Source organism: Saimiri boliviensis, chromosome 13, assembly GCF_048565385.1.
Source record: "Saimiri boliviensis isolate mSaiBol1 chromosome 13, mSaiBol1.pri, whole genome shotgun sequence".
Classification (NCBI taxonomy): domain Eukaryota; kingdom Metazoa; phylum Chordata; class Mammalia; order Primates; family Cebidae; genus Saimiri; species Saimiri boliviensis.
Window position 1 is genome coordinate 6,362,564 of NC_133461.1, and position 22,719 is coordinate 6,385,282.

The following is a 22,719-nucleotide window of genomic DNA, read 5'->3' on the forward strand; positions in this document are numbered from 1 at the left end:
GACTTTTTGCTGTGATTCACATCCTGGGTAGGAAAAGGTGATAAAAACTGTAGGAATGTCATCCAAGTGCCTGACTGATTTGATCGCAGAGAAGAGAGAAGTGGATGTTGGAGAAAAAAGTGCAGTTGAAACAATGAAGGAAACGGGATAAAACTCTGAATTTTGTTCAGCTTTGAAGTACGTTATGATTTAAATAGTATAGCTGGTTTGGAGATCTTTGGGTAAACAAAGATGTGAAATGACAGCATATCAGAGTGGGTATGGGTATGGAACTAGATGGAGGCTGTAATGTCAGCGGCTGAGAGAGGTGAATGGCACACACCTGCTCCAAATGTGACACAAGAGAAGCCTCGGGTGGTTTATGTTGTGTTTTAGAGCTGATGTGTTAAGGTGTGGATTGTTGGGACAGAAAAAGTGCATGGAGAAAGAACATCATCTGGGCAGATTGATGAGAAAACGGTGTACCAGGAAGCCAGCTTCCTGAAGGCCGGTCACAACATCTGGCTCAAAGCAACTGGGAAACAGCAGGAGGAAGCAATGGGCATCATATTTCAGTTTTCATGGCAGAAGAAGAGCCAAAATAAAGATGCAGAGCAGTGGGGTTCTGGGTTTAGAGAAAATAAATACAGAATAAGTTGGACGAGGGAAAGAAATGTTAACTCAACGTTTGGACCCAGAAACAATGATCTACTTTAGTGTATCAGTTTAACTCTTTGGTGTTTTCAATTTATTTTAAATTAATTAATGAAAGTCATCATAAATTATGAGACAACTCGTGCACTTTCATCTTACACTGTGACCCATCATATCCAGCTGTGGAAGGGTATTGGCGATTGAGAGGCAGGATGTGTGATCCCTGCAGCCACCCTTGGAGTGGCCCATTAAGCCCAGCTCAATTTTTTGTGTGTGTGTGTGTGAATTTCTTTATTCTTTAGTTATTGGTCCACACAGAAAAGTTATTAACCCTAATGACACTTTAATTAAAGATGTATTTTTCCTTTAATCCTGTAGGGGCTCCTTTTGGCAGCAAGATCCTAGTCTCCACCACTTCATGTATAGTGAGCTGACTGTAATATGCATTATTTTTGATATAAGAATGTTTTGTAACATGTTTGTTTTTTCTCCATATGCTACAAACTAATTTTAGCATCATGGAGTATTTGCGTCTGAAATAGCAGTTTTTTCTTTGAACTAATGCTAATGCAGTTTATGGATTTCATGGTGCCACGATCCTTCACAAGGCTTTTCTTTGCTATAAATAAAATATTCTACACAAGAGCCAAATACTTTACTAGAAAAAAATCTATTACCAAAAAAAAAAAAATCTCGGGTATGAATGCATTATTTAAATATATACTAAATAAATAGAATTGCCTAAAAATGCATAAATTCAAACAAAAGGTGGATTCTGATTACAAAATAGCTTTTCTTTTTTGTGGAAGAGAACACAATGTAAAACGCATGAATCACATTTTAAATTCTAATACTCCTTAGTAGTGGCTTCAGTCTCAAGATAAATAACTTGTCTGTTTTCTGTGATTCTTCTTCTCCCTTTAGTAACTAGTGGCAAAAGTACTTCAGCAGTGGAGTTGACAGAGATTCCAGTTATTCTCCCCCCATGTGTCTGTGCTGTGCACATGGTGTGTGTCACTGGGATTGTGGGATGTCAGTGTTGATTTTTACAGCACATATTATTTCACAGTAACCCTGAGAGCAACATGCAATTTCTTATGCAGAACAGGTGAACATAGAAGAATGCACACAGGAATTATGATGACTTAGACTTGGATGTTACTTAGATATAAAATGTCTGATAGAATGTTGATAGATCCAAAATTTGCGCCATCAAAAAATGTTGCAATGTATGCCAAGACAGTATCCTTAAAGCCTTATCTTCATAACTGGACACTAATACGTTTAAAAACCCTTTGTTCTGAGCAAGTAATTACCATTTGTTACAACAATATTCTTAGTCAGAGATCACAAGTTTTAATTATCCAATAATCTATTCAAGTTCTTGGGATAAGGCTTCTTAACGCAATTATGAAAGCAATGTGGTAACATTTAAAGAATTTTATTTTATTATTTCTAATGTTTATAGGTACATAGTAGGTGTACATATTTATGGGTTACATGAGTTTTGTTGTTTTTAAAAAATTGGGATACATAGTAGCTGTATATATTTGTAGGTTACATGAGATATTTTGATATAGGCATGCAATACATAATAGTCACAACAGGGTAAATGGGGTATCCATCACCTCAAACATTTATCCATTGTGTTACAAACAATGTAATTATAGTCTTATTTAAAAATGTATAATAAAATTACTTTTTACTATAAAAACAATTTCATATGTTTTTAAATCATTAAATTATTTTAATGAAATACAAAAAAACTGAATTATTTTTTATTAGCACCTGTTGTGCTAGCAAATATTAGGTCTTATATTTCTATTTTTTTGATACCCAATCACTACCACCTCCACCTTCCTGACAACCTTTCCCAGCATCTGGGAACCATCCCTCTACTTTCTGTCTCCAAGAGTTTAACAGTTTTGATTTTTAGCTTCCACAAATAAGTGAGAAGAGGTGATGTTTATCTCTCTGTGCCTGGCTTATTTTACTTAACTTAATGACCTCCAATTCCATTAGCGTTGCTGCAAATAACAGGATCTCATTTATTTTCATGGCTAAATAGTAATCCATTGTATATATAAGTACCATATTTTCTTTATCCATTCATCTGTTGATGGACATTAAGGTTGCTTCTAAATCTTGTCTGCTGTGAATAGTGCTGCAATAAATGTGGATGAGCAGGTATCTCTTCCAAACCTGACTTTGTTTATTTTGAGTATATACCTAGGAGAGGGATCACTGGATTATAGGGTACCTCTATGTTTAGGATTTTTTTGTTTGTTTGTTTTGAGAAACCTCCAAACTTTTCTCCATAGTGGATGTAATAATTTACATTCCCAGCAAAAGTGTACCAGGGTTCCCTTTTCTCTATTTCTCCCCATCCTTGTCAGCATTTGTTATTACCTGACTTTTGGATAAAAGCCATTTTAACTGGGATGAGATGATATCTCATTGTAGTTTTGATTTTTATTTCTCTGATGACAATGATGTTGAGCAACTGTTCCTATACCTGTTGGCTATTTGTATGTCTTCTTTTGAGAAGTGTCTATTCATAGTTTTTGCCCATTTAAAAATCGTATTATTAGATTTATTTTCCTATAGAGCTGTTTGAGCTCTGTATATGTTCTGGTTATTAATCCCTTGTCAGAGGGACAGTTTGCAAATATTTTCATCCATTCTGTGGGCTGTCTCTTCACTTTGCAGATTTTTTTCATTTGCTGTGCAGAAGCCTTTTAACATGATGTCATCCCATTTGTCCTTTTTGCTTTGGTTGCTTGTGTCCGTGGGGTATTGCTCAAGAAATCTTCACCCACTACAATGTCCTGGAGAGTTTCCCCAGTGTTTTTTAAAGAATAATTTAAAAAATAATCAGAAGCATTGGAGAACTTCAAGAAATCTGAATAATGTGTAATAAGGTTTACTGCCAATTATATACTGGTAACTTAGAAAGGAGATATTTATAAATAAGAACTTCAAGAATGTTAATGACATTGAGTTCCATAGTTAGCAAAATATATGTTGGTTATTAATATGCAAGCCTCTTAATTTTAAATTCAATGATTTCTGTAATAGAACTATAACAGATCTCTAGCATTCAAAATTATTTTTAAAATGTAAAAAATTCCAATCTTCTCATTTTATGTATATGCAAAAGTAATATTTCTGTAGGGCTTTCCACATACATACTTCAGAATACTTTCATAAACATGACTTCATTTTTATCTTTACAACAATTTTGTGAGTTGAGTGTTTTATTATTTTGTCAACATAAAAATAAGCAAACCAAGGCCCAGGGACTTGCCCAGCTCATACAGCCTTTTCTGTGAAGTCTGATGCTGGAAGATAATTATACAATAAAGCTGAGTGGCACAAACATTAGCCTTTTTGTATTATAATGGCTTATGTTTCATAATTCTACATCGTTTCAATCAGCTATGCAATTGATTCTAAATTTGGTTTCTTAGTTGAGCTAAATGCCCTAAGTATATTTTTTCAAATTTATAAATTGTGTTTCGATTTCAACATGAAACTCTGTGATTTCACGTAACTGTCCAAGGCCATTGTCATTGCCATTTTGGCAGAGGCAGGTGGCATCAATTGGAGCAGGACTCTTCCAATGTCCCAGTAACGGCCATCAATTAACCTTTTAAAATTAAATATTATCTTTGAAGAAAAAACAACTCTCATATTTCAGTATCTTCTAATACACATGGAAAAAAAACAAGTATCCAGTGGAAAGCGGCCAGAACCAAACATTATCTTGGATTATTGAACATGCTCCTGTGAATGCTGGCTCTCTTATCTAGTCATGAGATATTCTCAACTAAGTTCTACAGAGTGACGGAATCCTTGGGAAGAGCCATCTGCTCCTGTCATGGTGAGAGGTTCCTTCACAGAGCAGGGTTTGGGGAAAGTAAATTGTTTGCTTTCTTCCATTCCAATCACCCTGGTTAGGTCTCTGCCAGCAAGCCTTTCTTTATTGTAACCCTTCCTTACTTTTATACAGACTTCCAATAGGAAAATGGCAAGAGTCATTGGAATAATGGTCTAGTGTTCTTGAAAACAAACATGCTGTAACTAGGAGAGAAAGAAAGGAACAATTAAGAGTTTGTTCAATAAAAACATTTCTCACAATTGAATCATCTGATGATTTGTACCAGATTTCTCTAAGGGTTGGCCAGGAATCTTTATTCTTAACACGGTCACCTTGTTTATGTCAAGGTAGTTTCATCATCAATGGCAAAGAACAGTGTTCCAAACATTTTAAAAGAATCATATATTCTTTTTGATTATGAATTTAAAAATATTTACGAGTGACATGCATACAGTATGATAATAATGTTAGCAAAACACAATGGCACTTGTAGATATTTAAAGATTTAGCAAAATTCTGTAAGCATTGCCAAAAAAAATCATAGAGATTTGTCTTCATGCTCTGTGTGCTTATTTTTAATAATCACAGCACAGGCTCTGTGTGATAAATGTAATGATTCCTACAATCATAAGATAATAGTAACTCACAACATAATATACACTTAGAGCCCTATTATTATTTATAACCCTGGGCATAAATCCACGTTTCTATTAGTGATAATAAGTGTTTGGTTGATTCTGTAGCAGATCTGATGAAGACAGCATTGCTACTTAATTTAATGTGGAGCTGATGAAAGTTTTCATTAACTATAGTGGATCAAGTTCTGTTTTTTAAATGTCATAAATTCTCTAATAACCAGGTCCAAACAGTGTCCAAATTTTGGAATGGACGCCATACTCGTGAGAGTAGGTTCTGGTCTGGTGAGCTGCGCGTGTCCCTCCTGGTGGAGGATCTATCAGCCTGGGCGTCCACTTTTAGTCTTACCTTTTATGGTTTCTTTTCAGGAATCTTCTGTAACTAGTAATTCCTTTGTTGGGATTGATTTGGCTCAAGTGAAATTGCACAACCTTTTAACTCCTCTTACACAGATGCACCTGAACTGTAAACTTTAACAAAACAGAGAAATGCAGCAACAGAGACCGTGAGCAGCCCCTTGCCTTGGGCACTCACATTCTTCCCTCTGAACATCCTGAACCAGGAGTGGTCTGAGCCCAGCTGATACATTAACCGGGTGGATGTGCCCTAGTCATGTAGCAGTGCTTCACATAGCAGTGCAACTTAGTGTGTGAAGTGCAGCTTACTCACTTCAGATGAAATGAGTAGAGATTTAATATTTTCTGCCTGTATCATAGTGGGTCACCTTGAGAGGTTTTCTCCGAATTGTATAAATCACCTGTACATTTTGGAGATCACCGTGTCTAGGAGATAAAGAAATTGGATCAGTCATATCAATTTTGCTGTTTAAATAATTTTTACTCTATATGTCATGTTGTACTTTAGGGGTTCACATAATATTTTGTTACATTCCTACAATGTGTAGTGATCAAATAAGGTAGTTGGATATCCATACCTCGCAAACAACTATTCTTTCCTTGTATTGAGAACAGTCCAAATTTTTCCTTCATCTATTTGAAATTTAAGATTTAGTGGGAATACCTGAGAGAGAGAAACAATAATAGAAACCACATCCAAGGTGGGCAAAGAAAAGTTGATTGTTTTCTTTCTTCCACTCTTTAAAGGTAATAGAGTCAGTATCTTTTTTAAAAACATAACCTGGAGGCATAAACTGACATGAATTTAAATTAAAAATCTGCAACATACTTATCAAGCATTTTAAATCAGTGGTGTTGCATTGGTATTTATTTTTAAGTTTAAATGTGTCTAAAATATTGTATGAACTATACATTAAGTAGGAAATTACTAATTTAAAAAGAGCAGACAGATGTTTTATTAGAGCTACAAATAAACAGCTATAAACTTTTTTTGATTGTGCTTCAAATGCTGTTATCTAGTTTCCTACCCAGTGAACAGACTCTAAAACATAATATTCCCATGAGAGGGATGCAGGAAGTTGTACTTAATCTTCTTTGTGGTTTTAAAGGCAACAAGAATGGTAAAAAAGAGTATCAATAGCTAAGATGAAATAATTGACTATCTGACTACTTATAAAGCATTTGCTGTGAATATATTGATAATTTCAGCAGGGAAAAATATATACTTTCTTTGTAAATGATAATTTATAAAGTACAGACCAGTATTTTGGGGAGATAAATTGTTTTAATGATGTTAATTGTGCAATATATATGCAAGCCTTTCTGTGCTCAAATTGGATGTTTAAATAGGTAACACATTTATCAACTTGTGATACATCTAAATTCCCATTATAAAATATATTTCCTATTTCTATTCATGGCAGTTTTCATGGTAATTAGTATTTTTGCATTTCTACAATGTACATAAATTAACATAAATGTCTAGCTATATGTCTAGAGTATATGTGAAAATGTTTTAAAAGCTAAGAATAATTTGCAGAGTTTAGTGTTGCAGTAAGAAGAGCTGTTAAACATTTGTAAAAATGTCATTTCCTTAATGCATTTTTTATTTAATAAAAGTTTACTCAATGGACTTTTGGCTGCAGTTTTTTGCAGATTATTAATGCTGTTTATTAAAAATCCTGAGAAGTGTATTATAAAAATATAACACTGGAAAATCTCTACCATTTTAATCCTTCTGTAAAACCACATGCTGAGCATTTCTATGTAATTTGAGTCCCCTATGTAAATTTAAAATTATATATAAAAAAAATCCAGAACTTCATGTTTCCTTAACTCCATAAAAAAAGATAAGAAGTGTCTAGATTTTAAAATTAGTGAAAAGTATTCAAAAACAATTTATTGACACAACTGCTTAGAAATACAGAGCATGGTGTCAAGGAGGCATCCTGGCATTGCTCAGACACGTCCTGCACATTCTTCCTGGGTGTTTGGTTTTCAAAGCCGTCTCATTACTCCGAAGAACTCACTTCACCACAGGCTACCGTTTTCTCCTTAGACAAATGCCCAAGGGATACTTGAAATTTGGCAAAGGTAAGAACACAAATTAGAAGCACAGACAGATACATCAGCTGGGATGGAACTTGTTAGTGTACTGTGGGATTTTCTGACTCTCCCTGTCTTAGGGAAAATGTTAATCAGTTTACCTAATTCCCGCTGTGATTTGAGCAGATCTTGGATTAGGATCCGAATTACAGCCACATCATCTGCTGTTTCTGAGCTGTTTTTAACAGTAAACACTTTCATTATTCTAATATATTCGTTGTTTACAGGTATTGTTAAAAGTCGTGAGTTATCATATTATCAATATTAATTTGTATGTTTGATAGGTTTACATATTTTATGTTTTAAATTTATTTACATGTATATATCTTTATATTATGTTTTATATTCATTTACACATTTTATATAAATGTTCACCTTCTTTGAAAACAATATTTATAATGGATTATGTAGAGAGAGTTTCTAATATTTTGTCAGCCCTAAATATCAGGGTCAGGGAAGGAAATTAATATTTACCAGCATGTAATACAGCGTTAGGTATATTCTATAAATTGCATCTTTAAGTCTTACACTAACCCTCTGAAGCAGGTACATTTGTCTTCATTTTGACAAATAGGGAGATAGGGATATTAAGTGGCAGACCTAGTAGAAGCAAGCTCTCAAAGTTAGTGAGCAGCAATGCTGGAGTCTAAGCTGGGTTTATTACACTTCAAGGCCTGAGGTCTTTTTATTATACAAAGCTATCTCCTTTAACATATCTACTTAGGAGGTATTTGACTCATTTTAAAGAGAATTTCAGTGCATCTCAGCCATTTTTTAGAAGGTTGTTACTTGTAACTCTAAATTTCTGACACCTACATTTCAAAGTTTCGAATCTGAACTAAGGGATGTTGACTCCCCAGCATAAGCATGAATCATGGTTAAATTTTAAGTTATTGCTGTTGTTTTTTGTGGTGGTTATAGTGGGATGTGTGTGTGTGTGTCTGTGTGTGCATGTGTGTGCGTGTGTGTGTGTGTATTTGTCTGGATGTTCAAAGTGTTTGACAAGCATGTTTGAATTTATTCTATGAAACAAACCATATTAGTTACCTATTTCTGTGGGATAATTGACTCCAAAACCTGACTCAAAACCACCCCCATTTTGTTTCCCACAATTCTTAGTTTACAACTTGGTCTGGGCTCACTAGGGTCTATTTCTTGTTCCCTGTTGGGTGGTCCAGGCTCACTTGTGCATTTGCAGTCAGTTAGGGTCTAAAGGAGGAGTAGCTGCTTCTGGAGATCACTGATACTGGGGCCTAACATCGATGTCTGAAATAGCTGAGTCTGATGGAATCTCTCCCCCAAGAGGTCTGTTTTTCTACTTGGTGTATCATCTTCTTGGAACCCAACCTGGACTTGTTCACACAATGGCAGACAGCATTAACAGAGGGTGAAATTATAAATTTGTGGCCAATGCTTGTCAGTCACATGATGTCACTCATGCTACATTCTGCTTGTCACTGGGCTAGCCCACAGTCAAGGGATGGGGACAGAGACCTCATCTTCTCACAAAAGGAGATACAAAAAGATGGTCATTTTTAGCTCACCATGAATATAGAACACACCGATCATAATGAATGTTGTAATACCCAAATAACCTAAAAGAATCAAAATGTTCTTAGTTTAAAATAAAAATGAGTCCTTTATTTTGCCCATCCAGATACAATATATACATTTGTACTTCTTATAACATTTATTTGTTCAGGTAATATCTTCTAATATAAACATTCAGTTAGAAAAATTATCTGATATTGAGTGCTTAGCTGGAGTCAGACTGGTCAAATTTGGCATTGACTGTTGAAAGCAGTACACTTTATTTCCTCTCCATGTATCAGTAGGGTGATCGATATATCAGCTGGAGTCATGGCACCTTTTTTTATTGTTTTTTTGTGGTGGTTATAGTGGGATGTGTGTGTGTGTGTGTGTGTGTGTGTGTGTGTGTGTGTGTGTGTTTTCTGACTACCTGATAAGTAAGAAGAGGTTCATTGAGAAGAGACATTATTTATTTATACTGATACACAATCCATGAACCCTCTCTAGGCTTATTTTTGCTTAAATCAGGTAAAGAAATAATGTCTGATTCTGGACACAATTCCAGTGTGAAACACAGACGCTATCAAGCAGATTATTACTATATAGTCAGCTCCTAATGTAATACTTGAAGTCTGCAGCTAAGAAACTAGGAAAAATTTGACATTGAGAAATCAATATTCTTTTGGAAAAGCAGCCAATCAAAAGCAAAATATTGAATTAGATGATAAAATGCTTCTTGTGCTATTTTTATATATTTATATTTAAATAAAAATCATTTTACTCTAAAGAAAATATTTAATTTTGATTTTATGACACTGGTATGGTATGCTAGGGTATATTTCTTACTTTTTAGAAATGTTTGTGGCCGATGGAAAATAAAAAATAAATAAATCAGCCTTTCTAGTAAGTCGAGAGGGAAAACAGGATAATACATCATTGTGATATGGCAGCAAGCTTTGGTGGAATGAACACAGCACAGGAAATCCAGAGAAGTAAAATCCCAACCAATGTCCATTAAAGTACTTATTTCTCTAAGCTTTGTTTTCCGCTTATGTAAAATTTATATTATAAAATACAATAATTGAGGGAGAGACTTCTGGCTGTCAAGGGGTAAAGTGGTAGGTTAATACTCTTTACCCAAAAAGGAACAAAAACATATACAATTGTCAAATACATCAATTTCAGGGCTCTATAAGTCGACGAATGACAGGCAGCAAATTGATCATCTGTCTTCTTGAAAAAACATGCATGCTAGAAATTTGAGTAAGGACAGCAGTAGTCTGTGATCTTTCTGCCTGAGATTGTTTCCCCCTTCTCCACAAATCAGTAAGTGGAAAAAGTTTTACCAGCATAAGTTTAGCCAGAAAAGCAGCAGCTTAGCAGTCAAAGGGGGCTTACTTGGTTTGGAGTAAGGAAACAATCTTTGTGGCACTGTTAGCTAAAAAAATGGATAATACTGTCAAAAACAAGCAGGGAAAACCCACCATTTGGCTAGCCGAGATTGTAGTGTCTGTTGGAATGAATGATACACTACCCAAAAATACAATGTGGAAGATTCTGGCAAAGGGAGAGCCATGGAAGAGCTGATTAGGCTCTTTATACATCACAAGCGAATGTGTTTGACAGGAGAGGGCCAGGTGAAAAATGAAAGCTGAGGGAGCCTTGAAAAGTGATTGGACCTTGAATCCACTCTATGCCCTTCACACAGATTGATAAGTAGAGGGTGTAATCCTTATAGTTAGAAGTGGTTGAGCACAGTGTGTGCCAAAATCATTGGCTGAACTTTAAATTACGATACACAGAAGCAATCACTAGGAAGCTATGCTAAAAAATATAAAATAAAGATTGAAAAACATTAACAGAGTCCTCAGTAACCTCATACTCAAGGGAGCAAGGGAGATAAATTCCACATAGGAAAAAAACAAGAGGGGAAAAACGTCTCAGAAAAATAAATATGAATATTGAGTGTTAAATATTAAGTGAAATGTTTCGCTTTCAACAAAAATATTTGAGATGTGCTTAAAATCAGGCAATTATTTATTAGTACAACTATGTTCAAAGTAATAGAAACTATAATTAAATAATTAAACTTAATATAATAATCAATAAAATATAAATATGAAATCAATAAATGTGAGCTCGCAACAGAAAAATAGAAACTCTAAAGAAGAAGCAAATAGAAGCTCTAGAGTTCAAAAATACAATTAAAGTTAAAAAATGTCAAGGCAAGCTCAACAGCAAATTTGGGATGGTAGAAAAAAATACTTTCACCTGAAGATAGATGTTGGACTGGAAATAGTCCAATCTGAAAAGCAGAGAAAAATAGATTAAAAACAAATAACACTCAGAGACCTATAGGAAACCATTTTGTGTGTCAACATGCATATAATAGGAGTTCCATAATGACGTAAGAAAAAGCACATAAAGTCATTTGATGAAGGAAGATACAGGATGAAATAAAATGTTAACAAACACTGAATTGTATATCAGATACACAGAAAGTAAGGAAAATCACCATTAAAAACTATGTGTTTAAATAGAAAATATTGTGTGTGTGTGTGTATGATTCCTAAGTTTTTATGGATTCTGTATTTGTGAATTCACATACTCACTAAAATTTATTTACAATTCCAAAATCAATGCTCAGGGCTTTTGCAGTCATTCATAGACATACACAAAGCAGTGAAAAATCAAAGTCACTCAATGCACACATTCTTCTCTGGGGTTCAGGCCAAAACAATGCTTTGCTTTATTTCACTGTCATACTATAAATAAGTATCCTTTTTATGGTCTATTGAGTACCATATTTTTGTGCTTTTTTTGGTGACTTTGTTGCTTACAATGGCCCGCAAACATAGTGATGAAGTACTGTCTAGCATTTCTAAATATAAGAAGGCTGTGATATGCCTTATTGAGAAAATACATATATTATATCAAACTTCATTCATGTATAAGTTATAGTGCCATTGGCTATGGGTTCAATGTTAACGAATCAACAATATATAGTTTACTAAATAAGGTGTATTTAAACAGAAACACACATGAAACAAGATTAAATATTGATTGGTTAACTAAAGTGTTGGGACCAGAGTTTCACAGAAACATAATCACATATTTTCCCCAGAAGTGATAGTTCAGTGTTCACTAATTTATTGTTTGCATTGACATTATAGAACATAACTACCATGGATGAGGAGAACTGAAAATACCTGTATACATGTGCATGTGAGTTTGTGCATTTGTAATTTCTCCTTTAGTTTTTTAAATTAAAAAATGATTTTTAAAAGCAATAACATTAAGACTATTTGGGGGATTATAACAATTATTTATATGATATTAGTAATAATAATTAGAAACAGGAAAGTGTAGAAAACAAAATCATATTAGAGCAAATCTGCTATATTTTACCAAAATTTAGTAATTATCTGAAATAGATTGTAATAATCTAAGACACATGATAACCTCTTGAGCAATCATTAAGAAAATAACACAAAAAGTAGCTTAAAATACCCAACAGTGCACTAAAAGTGGCCTGCTGAAAGTATTTATTTTGCAGAAAAATGACAGCAGATGCGAGCAGAGGAATGAAAGAGGCTATCAGACATACAGAAAACAAATAGCAAAATTACAGATACAAACCCAGCAACATTAGTAATTATAGTAAATGTGAATAGACTACATCTTTTATACAAAAGACAGAGATTGTCAAAGCAGATACAAAGCCAGATCCAACTGTATGATGGATACATTTACAAGCAACTCACCCTAGATCCAAAGGCAAAATAGGTTGAACATAAAGGGTGGAAAAGACACACCAAGTAGACAGTAACCATAAGAGACCTGGGCCCTCTAAATTCACATCACAAAATATACCTTTAAGATCAGAAATATTACTAGGATAAAACAATTATTTCGTAATTTAAAAAGGTTAAACAGGAAGTTGATGTGCTCTTTAAAATTTGTACTTTACTCCTCCCACTAGATTTAACTAAAATCCCTGAACACCATCCATAAAATAAACATGAGAAAATTGCAAAAGGTGAAGAGAAGGCAGACTGGCAGGGGATCTTAAGAAATGCACGGGTGAATTCCTTGATTTCTCTTGTTGCCTTATTTATGCCAAGTGGTGGCTGAAGCAGCTGGCAACCTTGAGATGTCAATGAGCATGATAAAAATAAATAAATTAATTTTAAAAAGGCTCTTCAAAGCCAGACTTTGTCAATAAAAAGATCTGGAAAGGGACATCCTAACACAACATCAAACTTTATACAATAACTGCTCTAATCCAGTCAAACATTATGGCCCCACCTGACCATACCAGTCAATGCTGGTGGGGAGTCAAGACTTTCTGAGATTCTATCAAAGCACCCCAATCCCAGCAGGATGGTACAGAGAGGTGTGCTGCGGTTCAGGGCTTTCCTTTCATGGTGGCACTGGAGGGAATAGGGGAGCACCCGCAAGGCACTTCTACCCTTCCCAGCGCAGGAAGTGTCAGGTGAGGCTTAAAGTGAAGCTGAGAATCTCGTCCCTACCCAGCAGTAACAAGGAGCCTCCTCCACCCCACACGGCCTGAGAGTCAACAGAGACAGAGCAGGAAACCTGGAAACCATGAAACGATGTCTCCTCTTCCCCTGCGGTCGTGGTCTTAGAGGAAGTCAGCTACCACCGAAGTGTAAGTGAGATGCACTTTTTTTTTTTTTTTTTTAAATCTCTCATGCTTCTTTTTACTTATTGTAATGTGGCTTGCATTCTATTTCTGCTGGGCAGGGCTATTCTTGAATAAAGCCTACCATCTGAGGCCTTCTACAGGACACCAGACTGTTTCAACACAGATTTAATTTCTTTCTTGAAGAGGAGAAAATCATGACAAAGAGCAGAGAAAGCTGACGGACAAAGGCCTTGCTACTATTTATAGGCCGGGTGCTATCCCAGGGCACAGAGTCTATAAACGGGTTGTTAGCAGGCTGGGTCTGGGGCATGATGGCGCAGCATGCCTCTGTCAAACAGGAGAAGACAGTGTTCACCGCAGGCCCATCTTCAGCACAACAAAAGACTCATTTTTCTGTTTGCTTTCTGCCAAGTATCCACCATCCTCGACCAGATCAACATCATCTGTGCTATAACTTTGGATTTTTCCGTTTGAGACCTCAGAAGCTCTGCACAAGGTCATATAGCACCAAGGTCCAGAAACATCATTTGACAAAATCTGAACTTTATTCATGATAAAAACTCTCAAAGAAAATAAAAATAGAGAGAAAGCTTCTCAAGTTATAAAAAAATATCTGCCCCAAACTTACAGCTAACATTATTCATAATGGTGAAAGACTGAATGGTCTCAACCTGAGACAGGGAACAAAGAAAGATGTCCACATTTCTATTCAAAATTATATTGGCGTTTTTAGTCTGTGCAAGAAAAAGATCCCAGGATATAAAATCAGTCTTCAAAAGTGAATTACATTTATGTTATCAACAAATGATCTAAAAATTAATCTACTCACAATAGCATGAAATAATTTCTTAGTAATAAATTGAATAAAAGAAGTATAAGACATATCACACTGAAAATTAGAAAACATTCCTGAGAGATATTCAAGAAGATTTAAATAAATGGAGAGATTTACCGTGTTCTCACATTGGAAGACTTAGTATTTATAATCCATCAAATCGATCTATAGATTTATTACACCCTTGCAAAATGCCAGCAGACTTTTTTTTCTATAAAATTGACAAGATCGTTCTGAGCGTTATAGCAAAATGCAAGGAACTTAAATTTTAAAAAGAATTTTGAAAAATAATAAATGTGAATACTTATACTACCTGATTTTAAAAGTTACTATAAATATACAATAATCAAGACACAGCTTTCCCCAAATTATTATGGTTAGATGTATTTGCTAACACGGTCATGGAAGTTATTGGTGAGTTTCCAGCTCTTGTTTCATTTTGAAAATGAACTGAAAGTAAACTGAATGAATTTCTGAAAATAAACTAAATACATTAGTGTCATCTTGGTAGAACCCTGACGAATTAGTTATTTAATTGTAAAATCAAAATATGTAACATAACCAGAATTTTCATATTGTTTTTTGTTTAATGACTTACCTGTTACAGCAATGTGGATCTGTATTTTATCTTTTTATGCTTCTATTTTATCTTTCTTTTTGTGTTTTAATATCTTTGCTTCAAGGCATCATGTCTTTCATGTAGTATAATATTTTAAAGGAAAGCCTGAGCGATTGATACAGCTTCATACTGAGTCACACAAATGTGTTTTGGCCTGTGGGGTCTGTCGCAAGGGAATAGACGAAGGTCTGCAAAGCACAATAGCCTGGGACAGATCCCTCCTTTGCCTTATAAACTTAACTTCAGATGACTTGTCTTCCTGGAATCTCTGCATGTCACTTCCGTCGTGGCAGCTCACCTGAACAGGTCTTCCTCAAGTAGAACTTTGTACCTACTATAGGCAGCTTGTTTTAGTAGCAACAGCGTGGACTTCTGGGCTAGTTACTTCCCCAAGCCTCACTGTTTTAATCTGCAACATCAGCATTATAAAACGCGTTCAACTGGGCTGTGGTAGAACTTAACATGTTAGATTTTTTCACTTTTCTCCTCTCATCCCTTTCTTTTTTCTTTTTCTCCTCTTTACCGTATCTCCTTCTCTTCCTTTTATTGCAAATATTTTTAAAGTAGTGACTGTACTGTATGGTGTTCTGAGGCTTGAGATTTATCAGAACAAGACTCATGAGGTCTCTGACCTCGTGGAGCTTACTATGCATCTAATATATCTGGCACAGGATTGGAAACACGTGGTGTTTTTCTGCGCATTTATCGTCTTCTTCTCTTCTGCTGTGCTGATACATGAGAATTTAACTGCCCAAGTTTTATTAGCTTATAAAACATCCTAGAAAGAGACTCATCAAATAGTTAAGAGTATTTACTTCTAGGTGAAATTGGTGGTCCATGCAGCAAGGGGATTTACTGTTTTTATTCGTAAACTCATTGTTTGATTTTGTCAACATGTGTTTATGCCTTTCTAATTAAAATATAATCAATACAATAAAACGGTGCTGGAGAACAAAGCGCCAAAGATATTTTATCAGTAAATCTCTTTCCCTCATGCCTTTTCCCTCACTGATGGCACCTATTTAGAAACGGTAATAGGTTATAATAGTCTTTTGTCTGAAGAGCTTGTGAACATATATGAATTTTAGCCCACAGCATTCTCCTTCTCCATTTGTCTCTGTCTCTGTTTCTCTCTCTGTCTCTCTGTGTCTGTGTCTCTCTGTCCTTCTCTGTCTCTTTGTCCTCTCTCTCTCACCATCCCTCTTTTCTTCTCTGTGTCTCTTTCTGTCTCTCACACTCTTTCTCTGCCCGCTCCCATCCCATCTTCCATACACTGCATCATACATGGGTTTGCCTTCTGCTAGTCTCTCCTCCTTTAACCCATGAGCCTATTCATGAAGGTTCCCTTGGGTTCAGTGTGGGATCTGCAGGAAAGGAGGTATGTAGCAAGGGACTTGAACTCATTTGCTCAGCTGGGAAAAGAGGGATTTTATTTCACTTGCATTCATTTTCTGTCTTTTTTCGTTGTCCAAGTGATAAACAGATAATGGAGAACTCTGATGATGATATAACCTTAGTAAAATGGGCCAGACAACTGCACCTGCTCCTTTTTTAGGGCTTTAGCCAGGGAGGCGAATGAGTACCTGCATTTCACAAGTGCTCTAGTCACGGTACCTGGGGTAGCAGGTTGTGCTCGGCTCCAGTGTTGGGGGCCAAGCAAGCGCTGACTGACTCAGCAGGTCCGGTCAGCGTGACAAGCACTGACTCAGCAGGTCCGGTCAGCCACGTGGCCACCCCCAGGGATTCTCCAGCCATGTTGGGCAATTGGTGGAGAGTTTGTGATCCTAGACAAACACCTTTACATCCTGAAAATAGATTTTTAAAATTTCCTTATTATATCTACTTTTTGATAAATCTCTTCCCAAGGCCTTGTGTCCTGGTTGCTGGACAAGCAATTACTTGTCATAATTGTTAATAAAAAATGAATATTAATGTGACCTGAAAATCTTAAGTAAGAGACTGTGCAAAAACTGAATTTATGTCATTGAATCAGATCAATATTTTCAGAAACAAATTTCTACAGAAATCAGAAAGTTTCAAATACTCATACTAAATGGGGGAATTTTCAACTAAAATTGTAAAAATAATTTTCTTTTTGCTTGTTAGATGAATAATTCTGTAATTACTTATAATTATGTTAACATGAGTATCATTTTATTGGTTCAGTGGCTTATTTTTACCTCATATTCAATGAAAAATAATAGACACCATTATACTTTATATACTAAATGGTCTTATTTTATTCTGCTAACATTTATTAAATGGTCACAGGACTCCATGGAGAGACTTTTTTTTTTTTTTTTTTTTTTTTTTGTACTAGTTTCTTTCTTCAACCCCTAGACATTTTAAGTCATCTGTTGTGGTTGGTGATGTTAATGGATGTAGACGGAACTGAAGTTATCAGACTTAATAATATGCTACCCATGATTTACTTTCTACGGCTATTAAGAAACACTCCGTATTCCCTGATTTGAATCTACCAGAAAGATCCTCATGGAGAATTTAGGAACTGGAACTAAATGTCCCCTTTAGGTTATGTACTCAGAAGCATGAGCCCATTTCCTGGAGATGCAAGAAAGCCAGAGCAGCACATAAAGAGGGGGAAGTACAGGAGCCCAGCAGGTTTATCTCATGGTGCTGATGTCAGGAAGAAGGAATGCCTTTTTATTTTATAAGCCTCTTCAAATTCTAATGTGTACTTAACCATTAGCTTTTAGATGGGAAATATGTTATACTAAGCTGCTAAACATCTTACAATTAAATAAATGAGAGATCTGCTAGAAAGATTGTTATTATGTGATACAGGCAGGTATGTTGCTTCTGGATTAAAAAAAAAATACATTAACCAAATCCCCTATTCCCTAGTAGATAGTTAACCGAGATGTCACTGACCTGTAAGAGTGCCTATATCACTGAAAAGAGACGACTTTCAATGTCATTTAGATAGGTTCACATGGGTACACAGAGAAAAAAAATACCAGTTTTTAAAGTTGGTAAACTTGAAAGTATTAAAATTGATATTGACTTCATTTGCTAATCATATTACTGTCCATTAAATTATGAAGCAATAGCCCATAATAGCAAAAGCATAGTTCATTGAAGTAATTTTCTTAGTAACAATGCTTCTATCAGCAACTTCTCAAACATGTCTACAGTCTCCACGGCTTTCCATTGTTTTTCACTTTTTAGAGTATTGACCCTGGACTTAATATTTTAACCTTTATTGCTTTGGCCACACTTCTTGATCACTTACTTTATTACATTTATTGTATTAGTTTCAGATTTTCTTTGAAGGTCGTAACATTTTAAACATGGAGATGGGCTCTGAAATCTTCCTTTCAGTATCTTTTTCTACTTTAATTAATGTAAGGTTTAAAAGTAGAGTAAAACAATTTCAGTAGTTGATCTAAAATGTACAGCATACCAATATTATTTAGTACAAGAAGCCACTTAACAGTACACAGACAATTTTTTTTTATTAACTTTATCAGTGCTACAAAATGTGTTAGTTCCATCATTTACTTAAAACATTATGTATATGTCATATATAATATACATTCATTTTATATATTCATTATATATATGTATATATATATGCCCACAATTTTGACTTTTTCACTCTATTGGACTCCTGGGTTAATTTTAGTTGCAATCCTGGAAAAGATAACCAGTTGCTGAGGTTGAAAACATTATCATTTATTATAATCTCATAAAACTCTTAGGTTTTCTGTAACATGCCAGCAAAGGGCTCTATATTCAGTATCAAAATATTGCCCTTTGTAACCTCTATATATGATTATTGATTTTACCCACTTACATAATCTATATATTGTATCTGACCAAAGGCCATAGAACAAAGAGAAATGATACTCTATGAATTGAAAATCAAAGTTTATCTAAAACATGGAATACTTCTTAGTTTGCTTTTTGTTTGTATACTGACTATAACTTTCAAAGAAAAATAAAATAGATGTGATTCTCTTTAGAAACAATATGCCCACTCACATGCACACATGCACAAAAAGTTTAAAAGACAAATACATAAATATTTGTATTGTATACAGGTGTTTAGATATTTAGTATATGATTTTTAAAAATTTTTCTACATTCCTGCATTATTGACCTTTTTAATATTTTGGTTGTGATATACATATTTTAGGTACGATAAATTTTGCAACTCATTGTAAATGTATAGTTTATTCTGAGTGGTTGAATAAAATACTTCCAGGTCATTTATACTTGATTATTTATAATAATCGTATTGTGCCTTTAAACTATGGTAACTGTTAATTATAGTTAGTATACCAAATATGAGATCAGGATAATTGAATTTCAGTTAGAATAGTGGTAAGTTTGAAAAAGAATATTTCCTCTTCTGAAAGAGAGTACAGCTATTGACGCTAGCAGCTCATCACATTTCCTCAGTCAACATTTATTAAGTAACTAGAATGGATTTTGTTTTTAATTCTCTTTATGTGGTAAATCAAATGTATTGATTTGCATATGTTGAACCAACCTTGCATCCCAGGAATTAAGCCTAATTGATAATAGTGAATTAACTTTTGAGGTGCTGTTAGATTCAGTTTGCTAGTGTTTTGTTGAAGATATTTCTGTCTACATTCATCAAAGATATTCACCTACAGTTCTCTTTTTACATTGTGTCTTCATCAGGTTTTGGTATCAGGATAATCCTGGCTTTGTAGAATAAGTTAAGGAGGGGTCTCTCTACTTCCATTTTTTTTGGAATCATTTCAGTAGCCTTGGTACTAACTCTTTTTTGCATGACTGATAGAATTTGGCTATTAATCCATCTGTTCCAGGACTTTTTAGTTAGTAGATTTTTCATTACTTACACAATTTCAGAACTCAACATTTATTTGTTCAGGGTTTCAATTTCTTCATGATTCAATCTAGGGAGGTTTTGTGTTTCCAGAAATTTATCCATTTTCTCTAGATTTTCTAGTTTATATGCATAAAGGTGTTCATAAGAGTCTCTGAGCATCTTTTTTATTTTTGTGGGATTGGTCGTGATTTTCATCGTTATTGTCATTTCTGATTGTGCTTATTTGGATCTTCTCTCTTTTTTATTTATTAATCTAACTGTCTATTAATCTTGTTTATCCCTTCAAAAAATCAACTTTTGTATGGATTTTTGATGTAAATTTTACTCAATTCTGCTCTGGTTTTTGTTATTTCTTGTTTTCTTTTTCTTTTTCTTTTTTTTTAAGTTTTTTCTTTTCTTCTGCTATCTTTGGAGATGGTTTTTCTTATTTTTCTATTTCCTTTTGTGTAATGTTAGTTTTTTTTTTTTTTTTTTTTTTTTTTTTGACAGAGTCTTTCTCTGTTGCACAGGCTGGAGCTCAGTGGCGTGATCTTGTCTCACTGCAACCTCCACCTCCTGTGTTCAAGTGATTCTCCTGCCTCAGCCTCCCAAGTAGCTGGGATTACAGGCACGCACCTCCATACCTGGCTAATTTTTGTATTTTTAGTGGAGATGGGGTTTCACCATGTTGGCCAGGCTGGTCTCATACTCCTGACCTCAAGTGATCACCTATCACATATAAAGTGCTGGGATTACAGGCTGGAGCCACCGTGCTCTGCCAGATCTTTAATTTGAGATCTTTCTGACATTTTGAAGTAGGTATTTAACAGCATAAACTTTCCTGTAAACACTGCTTTTGCTGCATCCCAGAGGTTTTTGGGGAGTTGTGTCTTCGTTTTCATTTATCTCAATGAGTTCTTTTATTTTTGCCTCAGTTTTGTTGTTTACCCAAAAGTAATTCAGGAGAAAACCGTTTAATTTCCATGTAATTGTGTGGTTTTGAGCTATCTTTCTGGTCTTCATTTTTATTTTTATTCCATTGTGCTCTGAGAGTATGGTTGGTATGAATTCCATTTTAAAAATTTATTAAGACATACTTTATGGCTAAACATATGGCCAATCTTGGAGTACATTCTCTATGCAGATGAGAAAAATGTATATTCTGTGGCTGATGGTCGGAGTGCTCTATAGATGTCTATTAAGTCCAATTGGTCACATGTTGAATTTAAGCCCAGAATTTCTATGTTGTTTTTTGCATTAATGATCTGTCTCATGCTGTCAGTGGCGTATTGAACTCCCTATTACTGTGTGCCTAAGTTTTCTTGTAGGTCTAGAAGTAACTGTTTTATTCATCTGGGTGCCCCAATGTTGGGTGCATACATATTTGAGATAGTTAAGTCTTTTTGTTGAATTGAACACTTTGTTATTATGTAATGTCATTCTTTATCCTATTTTACTGTTGTGGGTTTAAAGTTTATTTTATCTAAAATAAGAATAGTGATTCCCCCTACTTTTTTTTTTCCATTTGTGTGATAGTTTTCTCGAACCCTTTACTTTGAGCTTGTGGGTGTCATTATTTGTGAGATAAGTCTCCTGCAGACACAAGACGGATATGCCTTGATTTTTTAATCCATTTTGGAACTTTGTGCCTTTTAAGTGGGGTGTTTAGGTTATATGACTTGAAGGTTAACATTGATATTTGAGGTTTTGATCATATCATGAAGTTATGAGTTGATTGCTCTGTTTCTATTGTGTTTCCTCGTGTGATTACCTTGTGAAGTCTTTGGGATATGTACTTAACTTTGCTTCTGTAGTAGCAAGTATTGTTCTTCCATTTCCATGTTTAGAACTACCTGAAGGATCACTTATAAGGCTGGTATAGTGATAACACATTCCGTTAGTGCTTGCTTGTCTGGCAAATGATTGATTTCTCCTTTGCTTCTGAAGCTCAATTTGGTGGAATATGAAATTCTTGGTTGGAGTTTCCTTCCTTTAAGAATAACAAAAATCGCCCCTCAGTCTTTTATGACTTGTAAGATTTTTGCTGAGAAGTCTGCTTGCAGCCTGATGGGGGTTCTCTTTGCAAGGAATATGACCTGGCTGCCTTTAAGATTCTTTTCTTTAGTATTGACCTTGGATGGTCTGGTGACCATATATATGCTTTAGTAATGTTCATTTTGTATGTGTCCTATAGTCATTCCCTGGATTTCTTTTACTTGGTTGTCTACTTCTCCAACAAGATTGGGGAAATATTAAATTATTGCCTCAAATGTATTTTCCAGGTTTACTTTTTCTACTGTCTCAAGAATGTCAATAATTCATAGGTTTGGTTGCTTTACGTAATCCCATGTTTCTCAAATACTTTGTTCATTTAAATAAATTACTGTTTTAAAAACTTTTGTCTGTCTGGGTTCCTTCAAAAGACATCTTTACATTCTGAAATTCTGTCTTTTGCTTGTTCTGTTCTATTGATAAATCTTGTAATTGTATTTTAAAAGTTTGTGAGTTTTCTAATTCTTGAAGCTCTCATTGATTACTTTTCAAGATGCTTTTTTCTTCCTTCCTTTATTTCCTGGATTGATTTAGAACTTTCTTTGCATTGTTTTTCAGGCTTGTCTCAGATCTCATTGAGC